General features: G+C 37.0%; 1 protein-coding gene across 4 annotated transcripts in view; it reads left to right on the top strand.

The window, feature by feature from the left end:
• lingo2 (leucine rich repeat and Ig domain containing 2) overlaps positions 1 to 23,948 on the top strand; it is a 216,076-nt gene that overhangs the window by 70,796 nt on the left and 121,332 nt on the right. For 3 of the 4 annotated variants that reach the window (XM_075481847.1, XM_075481844.1, XM_075481846.1), the window contains one exon: positions 1,763 to 1,864. The gene's annotated coding sequence lies outside the window, so the exon portion shown is untranslated. Of the gene's footprint in view, positions 1 to 1,762; positions 1,869 to 23,948 lie in introns of all 4 variants that reach the window. The other variant, XM_075481845.1, reaches the window with a different exon arrangement.

Below are 23,948 nucleotides of genomic sequence, written 5' to 3'. Positions count from 1 at the left end.
AATAAAAAGACAAAGCAATACAGTATAACAACTGACAACAAATACATAAATGTTAACTCATTAACATGTATTTATCTATTAAATATTTTCTTGCTATACTACTCAATGGCATTACATTCTCTCACCTGCACTTTGCTGTTTTCTTTAAAAAAAAAAAACAACGTATGTCCATCTATGGAGAAGCAGACAGATCTGTAGTGGGTGTGTGTGAATGAATGGGTGAGTGAGACTGCTGCCTGCTGAGGGTCGCGGGAAGAAGGATCTGAAGTTCCCGTGTTTAGTCTACCAAAACCCGCCGAACTGATCCGAAACCAGCCCGATTTTTATCCACCAGCCCAAACCCATTTTTACCTGCAAAATAGATTGCAAAACCGCCCAATCTAGCAACCCTGTCAGCAATAATATTACAGTAACCCAGACCAATTTATTCCTGTTAGACTTTCTAACTTGGCATAAAACTTAACTAGTGATATTTCATATCTTTCATATCTTGCCACTGGGCAACAAGTTAACTCTTTGCAACTGAATAGCCAGCCCTATCTCATAGCACCCTAGTTTATAATGCTACGCATCATTCTATTCTGCCCATTCTGCAAATTTAAACGTAAGAAGAGGGATTAATATAATCGTCTTGTGGTCAGATTATGTCAAGATCCTAAAATGAAGCATTACCTGGTCATTAGTGTTTAGTTTTGGTGTGAAAAACAGGAGGCGCCCACCCACCAATCAGAGACAAGAGATGCATGCAGGGAGGTTGTGCTTGATTTTACTGGGCCAATTGAGCCCGTTACCATTTTCCCCATCTCCAATCAAAACAGGTTTGAGAAAAAAAAACGATTTGAGGACTAAATTATAGGATGGGCTAAGGCAAGTTTTGGATGGGCTCTAGCCTCACCACTGGTACTTACCACTGCCTGATAATAGACCGAAAACACTTTGCCAGTTTGAGTCCTCTGATCCTATGTCCCACACCGTCACAGCAATCAGCCTGCTTAGTACTATGATGTGCATTATGATAAACGGGTAATACATTTTTCAAGTCACTCATAGATTGAAACTCTAACAATTAGAATAGTGGATTTTATTTGTAAGCTCTCTTAAACACTATTCCTTTCATGGATGGAGCAGGCAAGTATTCTGCACTAAAAAACAGGTAAACAACTTTTTGTTTCTCCATGTGACGTGGTTATCTGGTGATTGATTACCATTTTTTTTCTTGCTTTGTAGTCAATTGACGACCACAGGCGACATTGGTTTCTGCAGATTAACCAGACAGTAGGCCTACAGAAGCAAAGGCTGTGCTCTTCACAGCCTTTGCTTCTCTCTGCTTTTCTGTAAGATGGACTGGATAGACCCATACATCAACTTCTTCTAAATATCTTAAAGCACTTCATGTGCCTTTTGTGTGCGAATCAGTAAGGCACACACACTGGCTGAGGCTGAGCTACAAAACTGAATGGCCTGTCTTGTCACTTGTCCTCTCCAACTGAAATGATGGTGTAATGAGCCATTCTGTGGCAGCTGTTTAGGCAGAAAAATGATCAAGTTGACCAGGCAAGGAGAAATATATTGTGCATATGTCAACGGGCTCTTTTCTTGGCTGCTGCCCAGTTGTGGTATAGCTAATGTTCTTCCTTGGACTGACATTTCTTCAAGGATGCTTATCCTGGATCGCTGGGCATTTGAGGTAGCTGAGTCAGTTTAAGTCGTGAGCTCGTTCTCCATGTCTGGTCTGATTTGTGTTTCTTTTGTTTTCTTTCAGAACCTGAAGTAAGTGACCTGTGAATAGACTCACACAGGGGATTTTCTAAAGGACCTCCTTGCTTCTATAACACTCTTTGGACATCTGACTTTGAGAAGCACAGTAGGTATTTCACTATATATTCATATCCTCTCATAACTGTGCACAGAGTTCATTTCACAATGTCTGTTTTGAATAGCAAAGAAATCTAAGTATGTCCAACAATATTTAGGTAAAAACTGAGAGGATACTGAAAAAAATCAGCTAAGACATTGTACATAAGATATTTAAAACGACAACAAAAATTAAATCTACACATGTAATTCATAGGTGAAGTAATTTCAAGCAATGTGTATTGACAATGGATATTTAGCCATTAAGTCTGACACCGTGCCATTTGGTCCACTTTTCAAGATGGTGAAAGTCCAATTATTCCTGGTGCATAAAATACTAATAACATGTTTGTTATTGGCGGCCTGCACTTACATAGGACTTTCAGCACTTATCACACCACATGTATAGTTACATTTGAGCTCATCAATGCAAGCATTGTGGAGTCAAATATGTCTGATTGTTCTTAATAATCTTCCTCTGCACTATCGTGTCCTCATTTCACAAAAGAACCCAGCAGGGAGTGAGGAAAAAAAAAGGTTTTGGTGGTGTTGCTCGGTGGGATTTATGTATTTTTTTAAATTATGAACATAGTCAGACTGCCTTGATTTTTACAGACCATTTAAAGCAGCCATTGCAACCTCCCTGTACAAACAAATGTTGTCACTATTATAGAATGGCAAATCCCATGAAGCTTGCGTTGTGAATGCAAAACACAAACATCTGCTGCTTGATCTGTTGCAGTGGTCTGACATGACAAATACCGTCACGTAAAAAGTAGGCACTCCCAACTGAAACTGGTGAATGTTTTAATAGTATTTGTTCCTCTTTTAAGCTGAATCTTCCCAGAAATTTGGAAGGATTTGTTATTAATGATGCAAGGAAACTATGCGTCATATACTTCAATGGAAATGCTTCAGAATAAATATGAATTATTCTAACGGTTTTGCTTAGTGTTTGACATCAGCTGCCTGAACTATTTAGCTGCACTTCAGTAAAATGCATTTAGCTGTAGGATTTGAGGGACTTTTTTTTCCCAGTTGGTAGTAATTTTTAATCACCCGAACATTTCAGAAGAATTTAAATCTGGGCTTCAACTTGGTAATTTCATATCTTTACTATTCCTTGTGTTTGAGTCATCCTTTGGTGCATTTTGAAGCATGCTGAGGATCAGTGGGAAAGATAGTCATACACTGTTTCCCAAACAATCCATGGAACTCCAAGCCTAGATCGAAAATAAAAACACTTTAAATCCAAACTACTTTAACAGGAAGAGTTTAAACAATTTCTGATTTTATCATTATTTATAACTTAAATTTTACTTTTGGTCATGTTTGCTTTATTTCAAGAATAACAGAACATTCTCACAAAGTGAAAAGATAGTTTTAATTAGGGTTCAGCCTCTTAACGGGTCATCTTAACACACCTAATTATTGGACTAAAGATGGTAGAATCCATTGCTCTGTGTTATCATATCAAGTTTATATCTAATAGTAGTGAGATGCGTCAATCTCATCATATATGTGAAGGTTATCACCAAATATTATGGTTTGGAGATGTTAAGCTTGAACAAACACGAAGGCCTGCACACAATAAAAATAGTTTTTCTTCTCTAAATATGAGGCACAGCACAAGCATTTCATGTCAAAATTATGCATTATCACAAATATAGTAGTTTGAGCTACTACTAATAAACAAATGCAACCAATACTTACATTTCAGAAATCCTTGAAATAAGAAGTTAGAATTTGAGCATGAAAAAAACAAAAACATCATATTGTACATGTACATGAAATTCACATATAGTCCAAGTTAAACCAATAAATATATGTTTGGAACCTACCTACTGAACTGCTCTTACTCAGTAGGACAATAAATAAATGATTAAAAACATTTGTTTGTGAGACACTTCATTATATACTGAATTTATTTGACATTGGACTATTTACCGTCAAATTAAAGATTATGTCATGCATCTCTTATATTTTTCAAATAGAATCTTGTTCTTGATCTAAAATGAGAGCTGAATAGAAAACTGTGAAATACATAGATATTCTGCTTTCATATCAATGTCTCCTTATGATTACAGCAGAAAATCATTAGAGATTAACTGGATCCATGTTACAAATGTCAGTTCACACAGAGAAATGAGCAACTAAAGAAATATAGCAGTAATTGAAATAGTTGTGGAGAATATCAATTGACATATTCTTATTCGTATACACACACCTCAAATGAAAGAAAAGCCATGTGAGGTTAAAACCAATAAGTAACTCTTAATTATGATACCAATGAAGTTGCCAAGGAGATTGAGTTTGTAGATTGTGCCTTAGGCCACTGCCTACAACACCTGTAGGAAAGACTGGCACCACATCCATAAAGGTATATATAATCCTTACCAAACATTTCATGTAGAATAGTTTGAAAACTATTATAAAACCAATGATTGGAGGCAACATGCATGGCTGTTTCATGCCCCTGGACATGAAAAAAAGAAGGCCCACAGTGCCAATTGTGCAATTCTTGAAATCGTTCCAAAAGGACTGGTGCATCGCATTTATTATGGAAAACATCCACATTTTCTTTTTTTTTGGTTGGATGGTGGCACCACACACAGAAACACACATAGCTGCTTTTTAAATCTTTGCAGTGACTCAACATTAGCATGATGTATTCCCTAGCCCCTTACCCTGACCACCAGAGCTGAATATTCAACTCTAATGTTTAACTTACACCTAACCATGACCTAAGTCTAAGTCTATCCATAAAACCAACTATAGCCCCTAAAAATCCCTTTAAAAATACGAGGCCTAACATTTGATCCCAACAAATTCAAGTGCATGAAAAAACAAGCTGAGGAGCTAAACTGTGTGCTTTTTTTAAGTAACTTTACTCAGAAATGTCATTTTTGCAGCATAGGAATAGATTTAATCGCTGGCTTCAATGTTACTTCTAAATGGTTATAGTAACATCGTCTTTCCAAAGGGCAGAGATGACGCAGAATCACCTGGAAGATGCCCGACTCGTTTAGCCAGCGTGTGTTATTGCAGAGTCCCAATGCCAGTGCTTTATGGTCACACCTAAAGTTATATTTTTTAATCAGACGCCTTTCATGTCACCTTTTCAATAAATTCATCACAGAAAAAATGTGGCAAAAAAAATACTGCCACCAGTTGAAAATGAATATGATCATGCAGTGAAGCGACTGTGCTGAACGACATGTGGAAAGAAAATGTCTCTCTGTACTCCCTTGCTGCCTTGAGGCATAAAACAATTAGACTTTAGATTGTTTTTCCTCTCCCTCTGCCCATCTGATTTCTGCTCCTGCCAGACTATTCTCTTTCATCTGCTTTATTCCTCTGTATTGTCATAATGTTGCAGACCCTGAGTGCTCTCACAGATCACTGGCACAGCTTATCAGTGAAGTGGTGCTGCTTCAAATTGGGCCCTTTAATTTGGTCTTTCTACATTCATTCTCAGCATTACACTTTCAGGGGAAAAGGCTGCAGTGGTATAAGGGAAAGATAAACATACTCTAGGTAGAACAATTTAGAGTAGAACATGGAAATCTCATACATGATTTTGGAATGCAGAGGGAAAGAAAAGTGTGTTTACTGCTCTGAAAGTTGAAGTAGCTCTCTTGGAAACAGCGGCCTGGATGTATACGTTCACCAGTGTTCAAAACAAACTGAAATGCATGACTGAAGAGCAGGTTAACATCTCATAATAGGTTAAACTTACAATAGCGCCTGCTTTAATACAACTTTAAAAAATAGACAATTAAAAAGTGCTGTGAATTCCTCGTGTGAATAACCTCCTTTTTGTTATGTATTGAAGTTGTGAGATTGTTTTAATTAGAATAAATGCTTATGACCCACATTTTGACCCAAGTTATTAGCATTTGGTTTATTATATTATAATAATGTTCTCCAATTAAATTTACTACCTTATTTGTCTTCCAAATTAAACAACTTTGCACAACAGATGCACAGTGGTGGATAAGCATACAGTATACAAGTGACTGCAGGTGAAATTAGATTCAGTACCTTTACTGAGGTAAGTAAGGTGACTACATTTCTACATGTAAATTGTTTTATTGAGATGAGTAAGGTATGGAAGATAGAAACTTTTACCTCCCAGGTTAACCAAATCGAATTGTTCTGCTAAACATCGTATTGTATAAATACTGCCACACTAAATACATTCTGATCCATGTCTGGTCCAAAATTCACACATTTTCAATGTTAGCATTCAAGTAAAATGTCAGACAGTGTGGTTACAGCGTGGAGGGAGTCCATCAGTGTTTAAATAACATGCCTAGTAAGGTAATTTCATTGTTTAATTGGTGTGTTTACCCAGCAACTGGCTCTTGGAATATGTTCTTTTTTTTCTGATTCGTTGCCGTTTTAACATGCCCAATGCAGCTGCCCCTAAATCTACATTTCAAATGTTCTTATTTATTTTTACTCATTTATGCATTACTCATGGGTGAAATAATAATAATAAAAAGTGTGTATCTGTTTCTTTACTGGACTGAACATTTAAACATGATTAAGCCATTAAGGCCACATCTGCCATCCTAATTCTTTCTTAATTTGCAGAGAACTCCACTGTACGCTGCTACAGTGAATGTGACATTTTAATTAAGCATAGGCTGTAAAAATGATTTCCATGAGGTTACAGAGGGCTTTTGTTTATATCACTGAAGAGAATAGTAACCATACAGGCCACCACTGCCAAACGTGCACACCCAAGAAATCACACTGACCTCCCCTCTAATCATTACAGCAGTCACAGAGAGTGGTAGCAGAAAAGTAAATGCATTTTTCATTCGCATCAGGTTCAATATCTTGCTCTCATAGCAGCAAATCAGTATTATTATCGTTAATGTCAGGACTAGGCTCAGCTTATCCATCAGTACATGAGAATGCATTTTGAAGATTTATATATTTTTTTCACAGTAAGTCCCTCTCTTCTGATTTTCTTTTTTTGGAATTGCCTTTGGCATAAACACCAGCACTGGAATTAGAAGTAGATTCATTTGACACACAGAATGCCAACTTGGAGGACCGAACCACAAGCAGAAGTCATGAATCACGATAGTTTATGTTTAACAATGTGATTTCTGGTTTTTATGGGTAATTCCTCCGTTATTGCACATGCAAAGCATAACTGATGGGAGAGGGACTTAAATCTTGGATGAATCTGACATCTGTATGGTTTTTATTTCCCATCAGAAGACATTGGGAAAGATTAGCCTGTTGAATTTCCTAGAACCATCAAGGACAGCTGGATATTAATGATTTTGTTTCATGGCTCCAAGCATATAGACATTAAGATTTTTCAACCAGATTTTCAGCATTATCATTGATTATAATGGATAAGGTATGCCTAAAATTGTTCATGTCATAACTGGCACTACCCACTCATACGTAAAAACGAGACCTTGTTTTTCATTTAAAAATGTCAACTCTAATTTCTAAGAGTATTTGTAAATCATAGTTTGAGTTGGCAAAGTGATTTTCGCTCCCGCCTTCAGCATCCTGTGTCTGCGGTGAAACTGTTCAATGAGACAACAAGGAAGTGTGACTTAGCTGAACTGCATATACTATAAATGTGTAACTGAAGGAATTTTAAGCCCAGCATTGCTGCAAGATATTTCAATGTATATCCGTTTTTCCTTATGTAATGTTTGCAGCCAGGGGATGAATCTATATAAACCATCCTCGCTTCAAAAGGTCAATATTCAGCAGTGCAGAGTAGGAAGGGGAGTTACAGCTTTATATTAAACAAAAGCAATGTTTTTCCGATTGTATTACTGGTGTGGGGTTTATAAAGTAATTGGTATGTGCCGCTGAAGACCCACTTTGGGTAACAGTTCACTGTGCACAGCTTTTATGCTATGCACCTCCATAGTATATGACATGACAATTTAATGATACATTATTAAAATATCACTGTGACAATACAAATTTTTTCGGTGACATTCAAAGGAATCTCATGAATTGGTTTGATTAAAAATAAAATCTGTGTGCTAAATTAATGAAAATATTAGACGCCATTCAGCCAGTAAAACCTCTGAGCATCGGTAGCATGTAATTTTAATCGAATGGGGATATTTGGATATTTCAAAGATTTCTGCGCACATCCACGTCAAAGTGCTTTGACTGAAATAGTGAGTGGGATGTGGCAGACAAACAAAAGGGGATGAGGACTATCTCAATGCAATGTTTTTTCAGTGGAGTTGCCTGCTCTGACTCATGTTGCAGAGAAGCATGAAGAACTGTGGACAGCTCCACTTTGTGCCTCATTGTTCTCAGAACCTTGGAGAGCTCTGTTATGGACGGTTCACTTTGTAAGCACTGGAGTACTAGAAAAGTACTTTGTATTTTTTCTGAAATTCACATGTTTCTAATATCTTTTCAAAGACACTAGCAGCATATTATATATATATTCTAACGTATTCTAAGATTTCTTTCCATAACTGACATCAGTGAGTCATTGAGCAAACCTTGTACTTAACCAGTTTCATTCAACTGAAGTAACCATGGTAACCTATTACTCAACTGCTCCAGAGGCTCTAAAGGCCTTGATGATGGCCAACTGATTGCCTAAAGATATGTTTCAATGGAAGCACAAATATTTAATTGAAATAGGAATGATAAGTTCTAAAGTGATCTGTAGATTTATGTCATTTATAAGGAGGTGTGAGCAGGGCTGCACATCATTTTCATGTGTTTATGTCCTGGGTTTAAAATAGATAGCCTCAGGCCACATTAAAGAAACACTATTAGAACACAGCTTATCACTTCATATGGCATAAGGTCCACAATTCTCACAAATAGCACTTATTCGCAAAATAACAGTTAAATAAAAGTGTACTATTTTTCTAGCTCATGCAATTCAGTAAATCAGTAAAACACACAGTTCTGAGATTTTGATCATTATAAGTGATTATATGCCTTTTCCATGGCTATAAACGGGGCCTCCAGCAATTCAACATTGTTCCATGAATAAAATTCATTACGGAAAACTTCACAAGTAAATAGGAGGTTCAATGTAAACTAATGCATTATTATTGCAATATTGACATCATAAATGAAAAATCTTTTTATAACCTCAGAAATACCACAATATGTCACAAAAAGTCCTGATCGGCTGACGCTAGAGCGCTGCATCTTGCATGTGACTGCCTATTTATTACAATTTACACCTCTGTATTGTGAAGAAAATCGCACCTTGATTGGAACATGATGTGAAAAAGCACACAACCAGGACTGTGGCACGGCTAGTATACTATTTTTAAAGCCTAACAAAGCTGGTTGATGCACTCTGAAAAGCTTTTTTTTTTTTTTTTTTTGTCATCAGTCATTTTTCTTTCTTCACTTAACACACAAGAGAATCAAATATCCTCTCTTTAAATTTTTATCTTTCTTTATGTAATGCATACAGCATTTTACGTTGGGACAGCAATGTACAAACTATAGAATTTTGATATTTAGATGACAGCATAGGGAAGTCGGATCACTCTAATTTTCCTTTCAGGGCTATCGTTGTTTTTCTTGTCTATAAGTCAACAACATTGTCCTTTTTTTTACATCGTCAGAACCTCATTGTGGGTAAACTGAGTCATGCTCTGTACAGTGTAGAAGGTGAGATGGAAATTACTTGCATTCCATGAAATTTTGCTGTTGTTCAAAAGCTCGAGATTGTATCTACAGGTTGCTTAAAGCCTGAAAATACACGGCCTGTGGGGAAAAAAATAAAAGAAAGGAAAAGTGTCTTTTTCTTTTTCTTTTTTTTTTTTTTTACATTTTAGAGCCATTGTTGTATGTCCTTCCTTCATACTGTGTACTTCTTTCTCTTATATAAAGTGTCTTTTCTCAGTAAGAAGACTTTGAACCAAAAGCAGAAATTAAATGCAGCCAATTCACCTTGCTAAATTGATCCCCTCTCATTTTTTTTTTTTTTTTTTTGTGCTTTTAAAGCTAAAGAGAGCTCAGAACTGAAGTTCATTCCTTACTACTATGAACGGTATCATCATAATATCTATAAAAAAGAACGTACTCCATCTATGTTACCTTGAATCTGTATCCGTAAGTAGTTTTGAGTTGGTTATTGACAAACAAAGAAAAAAGCCCTTTAAAAATCATGAAAGAATACAAGCTTGTTTCGGGGGATTGTGTTGACAAGGAAATGCTAAAAGCGAATTTCCTTTTATCTCAAGTTGCATCTAGTTCCAGGAACTCAATGTAGGCATACTTCTAAAAACTAAGGGGAAAAAAGTTGCAGATATTTAGTTATTGAGGTTATATTGCTCTTTTCTTTCTCTTTGTGCTCCCATGGATAATAAACCATAAATACTGTAGGCTTCAGAGCCATATCAAACAGGGTTATATCAACTTTGTTCCTTTCTGCACATGCTGATGGATTACAGAGAGTATACAATTGGTGAAAATAGGCTCTGAGCAGGAGATGACACAGGCTTCAAAAACAAAGTTTTGCTTAATTCATCATCATGTTCCAGTTTTTTTTTTTATAATTATGTTTCAGTTTAGAGTAAATGAGATGATAAAGCATGGTATGCCCCATGGTGTGGCTACCTCCTAATTGAGATTTATTTTAGAGTATGGATGTGCATAATGCCCACAGGCACACACTCACCTCTGGCTACAAAAAAAAAAAGTCCAGAATTATGAACTAGATGCTTCGCACCGGCAGTTCACTTCATTTGTAAAGTGTGTGTATGAACAAATTGGTGGTTGGGATTTCCATCATGATTTGACTGCTGTACTTCAAGGCGCTGCCAGAGTCGACATCACCCCTCTGCCCTCTTCATCTTCAGTGCAGAAGGCAGTTTTCACACCTTCTATGGCTTTTTCCTCCTGAACGGGATTCATGCACACAGTGTTTGCATCTTTTTTGATTGCTGGATTTCTACTGGAAAGGCTTTTTACTGGAAAGTCGGTCCATTATAGCTGCTTGTTTCCTGTAAGAGAGAGTACCAAAGACACTTTCTGTTGCCTTCTTCTTGATTTTAAGGACATTCTATTTTTTACTTTAATAATTGTGTATGTTAATAAATTTACATTCTTTTAAAGCAGCTTCTTCGTTGAAGATGATATTGTAGCTGGATATTGAGCTTAAAACAGTCATTGTAACATATTAAAAACTGAGTGCTTTGTTTTGCCCTTTAGATGTTTCTAGAAATTGGCTTGGAATCATAGTAGTGCCAACCATTATTTAGATCTGACAAGCCCTTTTAATTAGTGTTCAACTAAATATGACCCACCTTTTGAAGCCCTGTCTGTAAATGTGATTAGGGTTGTAAAATGCTTTACTGTATGAAGTGTTTACATTTTTTTATTGGCGACCTGCATACCCAAATCAATGTACTATGGTTAATAGGGTTGAGTGCCAGGTGGTAGGCACATTAGGAATACATACATGTAATATACGATATGTAACATAAGAATGGACCTCACCACCTTGTCGTTAATACTCATTCAGTTGCAGTGTTAGCTTTTGACCAGCTTCAACCACCTACTGCGGCCTTTTCAGCGGGGGTTAATCAGAGCACTGCAGCAGACAAAAGATGACGATGAGATGGGTAGCATTGTAAGAAAGTCTCTTTTGATTTTGACTTCTTTGAGTGCCCCTTTAGTGAGAGCTTATATCTTAAACTGTCTGCTCAATAACTCAATTCCACTCTTATCTTGGGTACGAGGAAGCGATTTAGATTGAGGCGGGAGAGCTCTCTCTCGTTCGCTGTGGGACGTATTCCACAGTATCCCACTGACTGTAAAGAAATACAGAGGACTCCGATCAATGATGTCTTTGAGAGATTACCATGAAGATGGACGTTAATGACATGGCACAGCATGTGACAACGAATGGTTTATTGATGGCTGCTCTAGAGGAATCTGCAATACGAGGTGCTGGTGACAAATTGTTCCACAAATAGGAATACATGGAGAGCTTGTATATGAAAGAGATGGGTCTTTTGTGACATTGATTTTCTTTATACTTTTGCTATAAACGCAATCCTAGTCTGGTTTAAGTAATTACTGGTATAAAGGAGTATACAAGAAAATTGACTGCTTCACATTTGACATAATTCCATCACCTTGCTTGATCAAATTGTCCCTTGCATCTGCTTGGTCTGTGGACTGCATGTTGCAGCTGACCATTATGAATTTGCATCGATTTGAGAGAACATCGATTCCCATCATTGTGTTTGTTGGTCAAAATCAATTAATCTGAAATCTATTGCACCTAAAGTAAAATGTATGAAAGCCCAGCCACACACTAAGACTGCTGAGGTATAGAGAGTGAGACCCAGAGTAGAAGAAAGATATTTCAAGCCCTCTTTGAAGGAGGCTTATGTTGATGATTTCCCTGCGAAAAAAACTACTAGATATACAATTATTGTTTTTTTCCTTATGCAAAGCCATGTTGGCTCTACACAGACTGAACGACTGACTAATCCCCCAAGCGGTGTCTTTCACACACATGATGAATGTTAGTGAGAACTGTTAATTGTGAATATTGAATCATCCTGTTGACGTACTCCTTGTCATTTCCTTGCATATGTTAGTTCTGCAGGCTGTGGGAAAACAACTTTATAGCATCTGCAGCAAACCGTGCTTAGTCTTCTTTCATGTTTCATTAATCATGCCATGACCCTCTATACATTCATATTGTTAAAATAAGTTATACCTCCCACATTTGGAACCCCCGCAAGCATTATGTTGTGAAACAGATTATATTAACCGAATAGAAGAGATCAGTGAATTCACTTTTATATGTATCCAACATTAAAAACATTAAATATAGATTTTTATTTTTTTATTGCGTCCATGTGATAGTACAAATGTTTTTTGGTTTTTTTTCAGAAAGGCTTTATAACAAAAATGCTAATTTAAAAAGCTCTGACTCAGTATTAGCTTTTACACATGTCACAAAGTAAAACATGTTATGAGTATAGATGTGGTCTCATGCCTCTGATGGCCAACAGGAAATAATGAAATAGAATCTCAAGAGATTACTTCTGTCATGAGAAAAGTAAAACAGCTCCTCAGTGACAGGACATGACGAAGTTATTCAGTATTCCTTTGGAAGAAAGGGTGTTTGTACAAATCCTTCTGATGCCAGATGTGTGCTTCAATTTCCATCAGTTCTTCCTTCATTTGAAGTTTTTCTGTACCTCGCTCAGTTATCAATTTATTTTCGCATTTGTTTATTCACATGCTCAATTCTCCCATTTTTTTATGTCTGGAATTTGTCTAAGACACATTATTTGCATTCTTGCAGTGGAGAGTAAAAAATTACCTCCATTTTCTGGCTGGTATGTTTCAGCCCTGTTTGATCCTCGCCCTTTATTCCTTTTGTTCCCTATTTGACATTATTTGTCCAACTTGTTTGTTGTCATACCCAGTTGTTTAATTCTGTGTTTGCCTGTTGTTGTATTTGTGTTAATGTTTGTAGAGAGCAAAGATGTATTTGTTCTCTTTTGTTAGTGTTTGCTGTGTAGTGAGGAGGTTTGCCGGTTCACGTGTACAGACGAGTCCAGAGAGATGAGCCGTGCACTCCCTGAAATGTTCACCTGCTTGTGCAGTATATTATATGGAACTCCAGAGAGAGGAACACATTTCTTGAAGAAATATATGAACTCATAGTTCCACTACAGAATGTGCAATAACAGTAAAACATGTGCAGTATTATGCTTTCCAGTTCAACAGGGCTGCATGAAATACGGCTGTTCTTGATCTTATTTACCTCCGTTTTTGTTGAACATCAATGCCATAATCGTGTGTAGGCTGTAGTGTACATTGTGAGATGCTGTGGGTACGCATACATTTCACTAACACCTATCAACCTATTTTTACAAAGGCAGCTGCCAACTTCCCTCTGTTCCTGCTGTTACTTCACATTTACACTGATTGTCATTATTGGCTTATTGTGTTCAAGGCTGCATTTTTCAGATTTAGAAATGCAGATAAATGAACTGAAAACTAGAAAAAATGGCAAAAAAAGGTAAATATTCTCTGAGCCAAAGCTAACATACAGATGTTGGTTATAGGAATGTACCAATTGTGAAAGTGATGTTAATATGATTATTTGGCTGATTGCCAAACACCAAAAAAAAAATAGTCAATACTCTCTTTAATGCAAGGAATACAAAGTAATGTAACTAACTACATACCTATAAATCGCATGAAGCAAAACAGACTATTTCATTTGAACGGTATAGAAGGCATTTTTCAATAATGATTTTTCTAATTTAAACTTATGAGTATTGGAAAAGATGTGTATAGACATTTTAGTCTTTGTGTAGATTTATCCCAAAGTCATTTTTTTGTAAGGCAACAACTCCATAAAATCATAATGGATAAAAAGCTTCCTGAAACAACAGGAGGAGAAGAGAGAACCCTGCACAGGTAGAGCAAAGCCAGAAGCTTCATATCAAAATCACATAGCCAGTCTTGGGATTAAATGAAAAAAACAAACCGTAGAGACAGCTTAAATTGGTATTGCTGGTGAAAATAATCACCTTAAAATGCTTCACACAACTTACAATGCCTTTTATGTGCCTTGAAAAATTGTGCATGGGGCTCTGTGTGGGAGAAACACTAGTGCCCAAGCATTTGGCATTACTGTGTGTTTACACAGGCCCAAAATATGTTTAAATTTCTTAATCTTGAATACTTACCAGGAATTATTATTGTGCATCTTGTTATCAAATCACAAACTGTCTAATAATGATAATAATAATAATAATGAATTTGATTTGATTTGTATTGCCCTTAATTTTTAATATCCCAAAGTGCTATAAAAAATATATTTTAATGGTAACCTTTCTTAAAAAGGTGAGGTTTTAGGTCACGTTTAAACGCCTCTGCAGTCTGTGGGGCCCATGAGAGAACATAGTGATTTTTCTGTCCTTGTATAGTGAGTGGATTTTGATGATCTGAGCCCCTGTAGATCCACACAGGTGGAGCACATACAGAAACTGTTATTGTGCAAACAATAAAAGCAGTGTGGGCCTGTCCTCCTGCAAACCAACAAAAGGGTCATATTTGTGTAAACTCCTCCATACTGGGGGTGGGAGGGTGTTGAGTCTCATTGCTATTGCACCAAGACAGCGTCTGCTTTAATAACAGAGAGCCCTGATGGCCCAGTGGCAGGGGGCTGTCTGACATTTAGCGTACGTCCCCAACCTTTGACCTTATACAGTCTGTTTGCTTTCAAGCAATCATTATCTGGGTCATTGATATAAAAATGTCAAGTACATCCATATAAGAATGGTTAAAATGTTGACATGGTGGGGCAACAACCCCAAACCATTGTAAATTTTTCCTGCTTTGGCTCAGTTTCTGAACTCCCATTACCTCTTGTTTTCATTCCTGTCTTTTTCATGATTTCATCTCTTTTCTTCTCCCGACTGCTTTCTCTCCCTCCCTGTGTCTGCACTGTGGCACACATGACCTGTCCACTTGTTCGTGGAGGGCACTGTGGTAATACTGTGTGGCAGTGGCTGAGGACAATGGCCACCGGGTGTTTTGTGATGCAATGATCCCTGCCATTTCCTTTCAACTCCCTCTGGTCAGTTGAGAGGAGAACAGAATGGATGGTAACATGCCAAGTACAAACACACATAAGGTAGAGCAGTGTATGCTAATGGAGCCAAGCTTGGAACAGTTTCAGGCTCTTATGTTGTACAGGGAAATTAGCTGGTGACATGAAGTATAAACCACAATTGCTAAGGTGTATTTGGGCAAAGCATTCAATCCCCAGATGTGTTGAAGCTGCTCAGCATTGAGCTGTAGAAGACAGCAGCTGCTCTGTGAAGTTCTCATGTGTGAATGTATTTAAGCATAGGATTTGTGAAAAAAGGCTACACTGGAAAAGGGCGTGCATTCTTACCAAATGTTTTTTTTTTTTGTTAATTAAATGTCACATTGGTATTTTAACAGCGCAGTAGAATAGAGAGTTGATTGAGGCGCCATAGCATTGCTCTCAGATACAGAGTATATTTTAAGACGTATAGTCTTATAATTTGTTGCATTTTTTAACCTGTGAGATAAAAGGGTCAACATGGAGTATATAACATGATAAGTTCAGGTAGTACAATATGCCTGTTTTATTAGTAAGGAGTCACACGAAAAAAAACCACATTTAATTTTGTTCGAATGAGCCATGGTGTACCTCAGGTCCTCTATCACATTTGTATCGTTTGTTCTGAGAGGACAAACCAAATGCTGGCTGTGAACGGATTTGAAAGGGTAGGATGAGACAAGGTCATTCAGTTGGTTCCAATCAGTAATTACTTCGTTATGGACGCCTATAAATCCTGCACACTGCTCCATCAGCCTACGATTAACTTTACTGGTGCCAACCCTCCCTGTCCTGCTCCACATATGCTTGGAAAAGTTCAGTTCAAATATTTTCTGGGCCTGATGTAAAGTTAGTTTTCTCAAAAATGGAAGATTGTAGAGGATCCCGTTTAATTAGATTACCTTTGTTTTGTGCCTAAAACATAGTCGATGCAGATAGTATGGAGAAAAAGTATGTCGAGAGAAAATAGTTTGTGGTGTTCTTGTTGATGTTAAATATTTTTTTAAATGGAAAATGTCTTCTTTTGTTAAGAAATATATAAAGATGTTGACTTGGTTTTGATAGCTTTCCAATAAAGATTTTTTGCTTTTCCGTTTACTCGTGTTTTTCTGTCAACCGTACAATACATCTCAGTTTGATAGCAAAACCAATGCACGAACATGCTGTGAATGAGAACGGCGGCAAACAACTATGAAAGCATACCAATGAAGTTGGAGGAGGATAGTTGATCTCAAGTTCTTCAGATAAACAAACAAACCCAATGTGAAAACAGTCTAAGAAGCTGACGCTGGGCTGTTTGTGGTCAAGGCTTCTGCTGCGTCTCAGCTGCATAGCCTATGGCGATTTATTTAAGGCTGCACTCGGCTTTATTGTGTCTGCAGTCCAGCATATCTGTTATCATATGCTCCAGATATAGCAGATAAGTTTTGAAGGAAGAATTGTATTTAGGATTCTGACTGGCTGTCCTCCCCACAGCCAGAGGTTCATTGCCAACATGCCAACATGTATTGTGCATGAAAACCAACAACAGGAACAGAAAAGCCAAAGAAACAATTGTATGACTATAGTATTTGTAAATGTATATATGCACAATAACAGTGCTCTGACTGTCTTTAAATCATGGTATATCTGCCAGGCCAAAAGCTGAATTTAATGATACACAAGCAGCTCATCGATGACTGTTTTCAAGCTTACATGAAAGGTACTGTCAATCTAAGATTCATGTTTAGATCTGAGATAAAAAAAGAATATTTAATTTAGTTTACTGTCAGAAAAACATTCTACTGTGTTATGTTTCAGGGCAATCTACAGGAATGTTTTATACAATAAAGGAAAGAAAGAGAATCTGGCAACGCTTTGCTCATAGGCGACCCTAGTAGTTGTGGGATGTAACACCACGGTTATAGAAGCAAATCTCTGTCTGGGCCCTGCACATGCACAGCCACACACTTAAATTTACCATCATGCTGAAATGGCTACAAAGACAAATCATCATGATCATATTATTTTTACAAATATAAACCTGCACGTTGCCAATTTTAAAGACGGAGCCAGGCAAAGCAAATGTGACACAACAGTAAACAAGATGGGCGGCCGTGGCTAGACTCGGTCGTCCAATAACCGGAAGGTTGGCGGTTTGATTCCCACTCAAAAAGATTGGTTAAACTGACAGCTGGAGGGTGTCAGTCCTTTTCACGGCCGAGGTAGCCTTGAGCAAGGCATTGTACCCCCATGCTCGCCGGGCGCTGTGAATGGCTGCCCACCGCTTCAGTGTATGGCATCTGTCTCTATGAGTGTGTGACCCTGTGCATGTGCATGTGTGTTCAACAGGTGCCAACCAGGGTTAAAAGCGGAGGACAAATTTATATATAAATCTGATCTTAAATCTCTGATATCTTAATCTGTTATTACTTACCACTTACTTACCAGTCTATCATCCTGTTTTATTTTTTGTCTGAGCTCTCACCGGCAGTAAAATCCAATCTGATCTTTATTCTTGTCCTGTGTCTTGCTTGGACACTTTATATTTTCTACCTCACTTCCACCAAAAAGTGCTTGGGTCTGTCTGCCATAGGGTTTTTTTTTTTCTCACCCAAACTATATTTGTTTTGAAAAAATTGTGTTTTTGTCAATGTTATTTTTTCAATGAAAAAATAACATTGTGTGAAAGTGTGTTTTCATCTCGTTGCTGGTGCATTACGTGGTTCCATCAAGCAAAACGTTGTGGTACCAGGAGCAAAACCAAAGTAGTGAACTGGAAATTTAGGCACCCATTGCACTTGAGGGCAGTTTCAGATCCAAGAATGCGCCCAACACATCACACAACACATCAGAAGCACATACGTTTAAGGTTCAAACACTTCTGAGTGTTACTTCTCATACTCCAAGTTACAATATCTTACTTAAAGTGTGTGTATTTCAACTTTCAACCTGTAAATCACAATCAATAAATAAAGTTTTAAGTTCAACTGTAAGACATTGTGCTACAACAGACAATACAACATTTGAACTCTAGCATATGCAAGGCTAACAACAAGCTTTTCACTGTATGTCAGTCAACAGTAGCTTATTCTTGTAATAAAGAAAAATGTATTGAGCGACGAAATCCCTTTATCTGTAAGCATGTTAGTTTTCTATCTATTTGACCAGTTAATCTCTCTGGGTTGGACATGTTAAAAAAGTCTGACTAATATTCAGTACAGGAGATCCAACTGTTGTAGCTTTCTAAAGCTATGAATTATCCTGCAAAGTCACCGGTGAGGCCGGCAGAAGTAGGGCATAGGTTTGTGTGCATCTACAATGTGTGGGCTGTAATGGACATAATTACCTGTACTTTATGTCTGCTGTTTCTCTTGCTTTGATTAGTTGGTCTTGTAGGAATGCTTTTGAGTTTCAGATTGTATTTAATAGGATCAAAACAGCAGAGAAGCTTCCATTTTGGCTCTTAGATTTGCTAATCAGCCTAAAATTAACATACTCAGGTTGCAGAACTGTTTATTATAAGGATGAAGTGGAAGCCTATAGTGTAATTTCCCATAGAGTACTCCATCAAAATGAATTCTGAGTGCAATGATTCACCCTCAAAATTAGTTAAGTTTCTCTTCTCTTCCAAAGGGACATGCTCACAGCAACAAAAGCATGTTTGCCTACTTTCATCTGGCCATCCTTTGCTAAAGTGGGATCGCCCACACGTTCTCTTCTACACTGAAAAAGGATTTGCTGCTGCCAAGCGGAGTCAACACATGAGCATGGAAATGTATTGCAAGAAATGGATGAGGTCTCTGTGCAGGCTGAGTGTTCTTGTGTTTTTTTTTTCAGAACTATGCAAATACAGGCACCACTAAACCCAACAATGAATTGAATACATTCAGGTGGTGTTATGGTGCAATATAAGGATCTTCAGAAAATGTTCTACTTTATTGACTGATGGCATGTTATAAACACACCCCAATAGTTATTTTTTTACTCTTTCTTACCGAGTGCCATTCACAGCCACATATTCTATAATGAAGCTTTCATCATTCGGTTGGTTATTTGTTGTTTTTGCAGTCAACCATGGAGATGATGTTGTGATTAATGGGATGGCGTTGATTTCAAAGACTTGTGACATATTAACATAATAATTGCTTCGACAGTCAGACAAAACAAACAAAACAACATATATGAGGTTTTCATTCATTTACTCTGTCTAGCCAGAGTTGACTTTTGGTCAGCCAGTTCAGTGAGTTTTGATTCTTCCTCTTCTTCCCTTTTCCTTAAGACTTTCTTTTGTCTTTTCTGTGGCTTTTGTACTTTATTTATTCATTTATTTTTCTGGAGAGTAGAACCTGCCTGAAAAGGTCTCATCTTTATTTTGGTATGTCTAAATAATTTTATGAGTTTTAAAAAATGTAACATTGTGAAAATGCAACTTTGTCTTTACACCTCAGCTGTGGCTTTTCACACAATTCCCACCATCCTCTTTATATAGTCAGGATGAACCACGGAGCATTTTGACAAAGGCACCTGTTTTTTTTGTATATTTATTTATTTCCTTTTCATTTAGACTCAGTCCTGTCTGACAATTGAAAGTGTTCTGCTGTGTCACTTAGTGTGTCCTAGAAAGTCCCACAAAGAATTTTCATTTATCTATCTGACTTTCTCCAGCAATGCAGATTGTAGAAAGAGACCTCAATTCATACAGTACACTGGTTGGAAAACCACCACATGCTGACTGCATGTGGTTGTCTTTTACTTATAAAAACCTTCTCATACTTTTATTCAAATATTATTTGTAGAAACCTAAGCATAGTCTATCTATATACTGTCGAACACAGTAATCTAAATTTCCATCTAGCATATGCATTGGTCTACATTTGAGCCCAAGTTCTCGCTTAAACATACCATTGCATTTAAATTAATAATTCATTAAAGCCTATATAGGGGAGCTTTTAAGATTTAGAAAATCAGTCTTGATCTCAGCCTATACTGGGGGTTTGTAATAAACCTTCCATGTCCATTAATCAGCACTCTTTATTGGGAATAACATTATGCTATTGGGTATGAACACTTGCCAAAATCCTTACTATCTGTTGGAAAGAAATTTGTACCCATTTGTCACACTTTTAAGTGTTTTCTTTTAAGTCTACAGCACTGATTGTCTCCTAGTACTGGTTTTGACAACACAAAACTGACATGCTTAGATTAAATCTCAGATCTGGCAATTTACTGTTGTACCTCTCATTTTATTCCTAATTACATTTGCTGGAGAAGAGACAAGTGTGGACTTTTTACGTTTTATATCTGCCATTCTATCATAACTATTCACTATCTGGATGGTCATCAGTCATATTTGCACTTGCATTAAGTCTCAGAGATAATATAAAGTTAATGTGTTATCCTTTTATCTCCCTATGTTCCGTCCCCCTACATCCGTGTTTTGTACACGTGCATGCAGCATGAAATGTGTAGTGTGATCCCATAATGAGCCAGGACTCTTTAGTGCATCTGGGGCACCATGTAAACAGCAGTTGTAAATGGAACAGATTAAATCTGTTGCCTGTTGCAGATCAATGGTAAAGAGTACAGTTAACCAGATCTAACCGTCACGTAGACAATTACAGTTGGAATCGGTTACAAATGACTCTGATACTTCTAAAATCGCTCTACATCAACTGTAAGCAAAAACGCAACTAGATTCTATTGTTCCCATCCAGAAGTTATCTTATGCAGTGTGGTGTTTTTGAATGTAGACCTTTGTCAGTTGTGTTATAGCACTGTTATCTGCCCACCAAATAAAATGCATTTAATAGAAAAATATCGTGATCCAATTTTAATATATCACATTTTCACAACGAAAGATCATAAACATGTTTGGTGACCTAGCAATTACTTTCAATTTGGCAAAAAAAACTGTATTTAACAGTAAAATAAAGAAATATGTAATGGCTTAATGAATGTAACCCCATTTTCTATTTCTATCTTGTAGGTTACAAAAAGTATTAACACTTAATTTGATAAGAGAATAATCCATCTTAAAATTCATAGATGCGCAGGGATCAATTATCTGGGTAAATCTGCCATAACTTCGATTGAGTGGACTCAGTGATTTGCATCGGTCATGATACTTTGACATTGTTATTTTGGGATTAGCTCTCTTTCTGTTGCACCTTAATATTTGCTTGTAGTGAGTGGTTTTTCAAGTGAATCAATATGCATAGGCCCTTGGGATCATCATTAAGCCTTTACATGGTTGTACAGCACTTACAAATGTCAACATCTACAAACTGCTTTGCGCATTTAACATGGGAGACTCACTGCGATATATACTGTAACAGTAGCTTTTCTCATAATTAAGAATATTAGAGATAGTAAGTTATAAACTTTAAACCCTGAAATGTAAGTTGTTAAAGGAGCTCTGAAACTACAGTTTAAAAAGTAGAACAAGAAGGGCTGCTCTGAGGTTTTAAGTGTGAGGCCTCGTGAGAGACCATGAGGTCATGTGCTGCTCTTCAGATGTGCTTATTTAATTACCCTTATTGAATTCATTATTTATTTGCTCTGCTGAACCATCTTAACCTTGCTGCCCTTAAGCAAAAATAATTTACAAAGCAATGGAGAGTCAGCAGAGACCTCTACCTATGGGGAGGCAGCTAAGTTCACTTTGAAAAGTAATCAAAGTGAAATTAATCTAATTTCAAGAGATGGACAAGAAGATATGAATTGTGTTGTTTTAGAAATATTAAAGTCCTCATTGTTTTTCAGAGTTCTTTCAGTGAACAGGTTAGGCTACCAATTACAGTATCGCTCAAAGTGATTTAAAAAAATAAATAAAAAAGAAGGCAAATATATTTCCGAACATTTTTGTGATTTGATTTCAGTATCCAATTCTGTCTTCATTCTGTTATTCCATATACCTCAGTGTTCCCTGACAGCAATATTAGGATGTTCCTGTTGTGGTCCCAGCTTGACATTTCTGTCATTGAGTATAATGGTACATGTCAAAACAGCTCATCACAGAGTCCATCCAGTGAAGACAAGCAACATGGTTTTGGCAAATTCCCATTAAAATTTGATGGATGAAAAAATGCAGTCCTTCAACAGCACTGAAATACATCATCATCATCTCTTTTGCTAAAGATCTTTAATTTCTGACTACAATGAGCATCATGTCACTTCAGTCATTTAAAAGTAGACCTCACCAGCATTAATGTAATTTCCTAATATTAAAATAGGCCCTAATAGCGTCTATGGGTGAAGGCTGCTACCACATATCTATTGCTTGACATTTCCCTCTTTGGAAAAAAACAAAACAAATGGCAGTAAAAAGAAAACACGGTTGCCTTTTTAAGGAGTTCAGGGTGATAACCATGTATTCATATGATTAAAAAAGTGTAAATCAGAGAGGGGTGAGATTTAATAAGTATATATATTTTTAAAGAATGTATAATATTAGGCATATAAAGTGTGGGGCATGTTTTCATAATATTATGGTCAAGTAATCTTCAAGTATTTGTAGCTGTTATATGTTCCATATACATTTGTGTATAGTTTTAGTATTTATGATGCTAACTGGGTTAAATTTCTTGATAAAACTCTTGATGTGGCTGCCTTAAATAGATTTGTATTTTATCAGTCCATAATTATGAAAACATTTTCTCAGTTTTACAGTGTATTGATACCAGGGAAGTTTCTTTCTTATGTTGCAGTTTTACCTCTCTTCAGAGTAATATGTTGCACAATGTGAAGTTTGTAGATTGATACTGAGCTGCCAAAAGAGAGGGGGAAATGGTGCCAGTGCATTGAAATGAGTTATAAACCCTGAACATAGAGCGCCTATCAGCTCCACTCCATTGGGCAAATGTGTCTATTTCCTCCAAGTCCTTGAAGGGCTGTGCTTTTTAGTTTGCCAGTGACTGGAACACATCTCAAGGCTACATTTACCTTCCATGGCCATGGTATTGTTGGCAGAACTCACTGGATAGTAATGACTATTTCTGTACACCTTTAGCATCCAACTCACTCATGGCAAAATAGACCCAGACTGAGAGAGAAAAGCCATGCACCAATTTGTGTGTCTGTCAGGATAGAGAGAGGAATAGCATATCAGTTGCACGATACTGAGGAAAAAGTAGAGGAAAAAATCTCAATTTACCGGATCCCCATACCCAGAGGCCTGCCACAGTGAGATCATTTATTTATCATGTTGGTCCTGCTCCTTCATAGATGCTAAATTAATGATTCATGAGTTAATTCATACAGTAAATAAGAAAAGGTGAAACAGTCCAGCCATACATTGGGAGCTCATTCATATTTTGCACAACCCCTGTCACTAACCTCCGCATGGTTTATATACGCATAAAGAATTCATGAAGCACTTGAACAGACCTTTATTTAGTTTCAGATGCCAAAACTTGCCATCCAATTTTCTGTTTGCATCATACATTTTGAAAAAAATAAATTGGCATAAATAAATAGTCAGCAAAAGCTACCCTTTATT

Source organism: Odontesthes bonariensis, chromosome 13, assembly GCF_027942865.1.
Source record: "Odontesthes bonariensis isolate fOdoBon6 chromosome 13, fOdoBon6.hap1, whole genome shotgun sequence".
NCBI lineage: Eukaryota > Metazoa > Chordata > Actinopteri > Atheriniformes > Atherinopsidae > Odontesthes > Odontesthes bonariensis.
The sequence above is the reverse complement of the archived record's forward strand: the minus strand, read 5'-3'. Positions and strand labels throughout refer to the sequence as shown.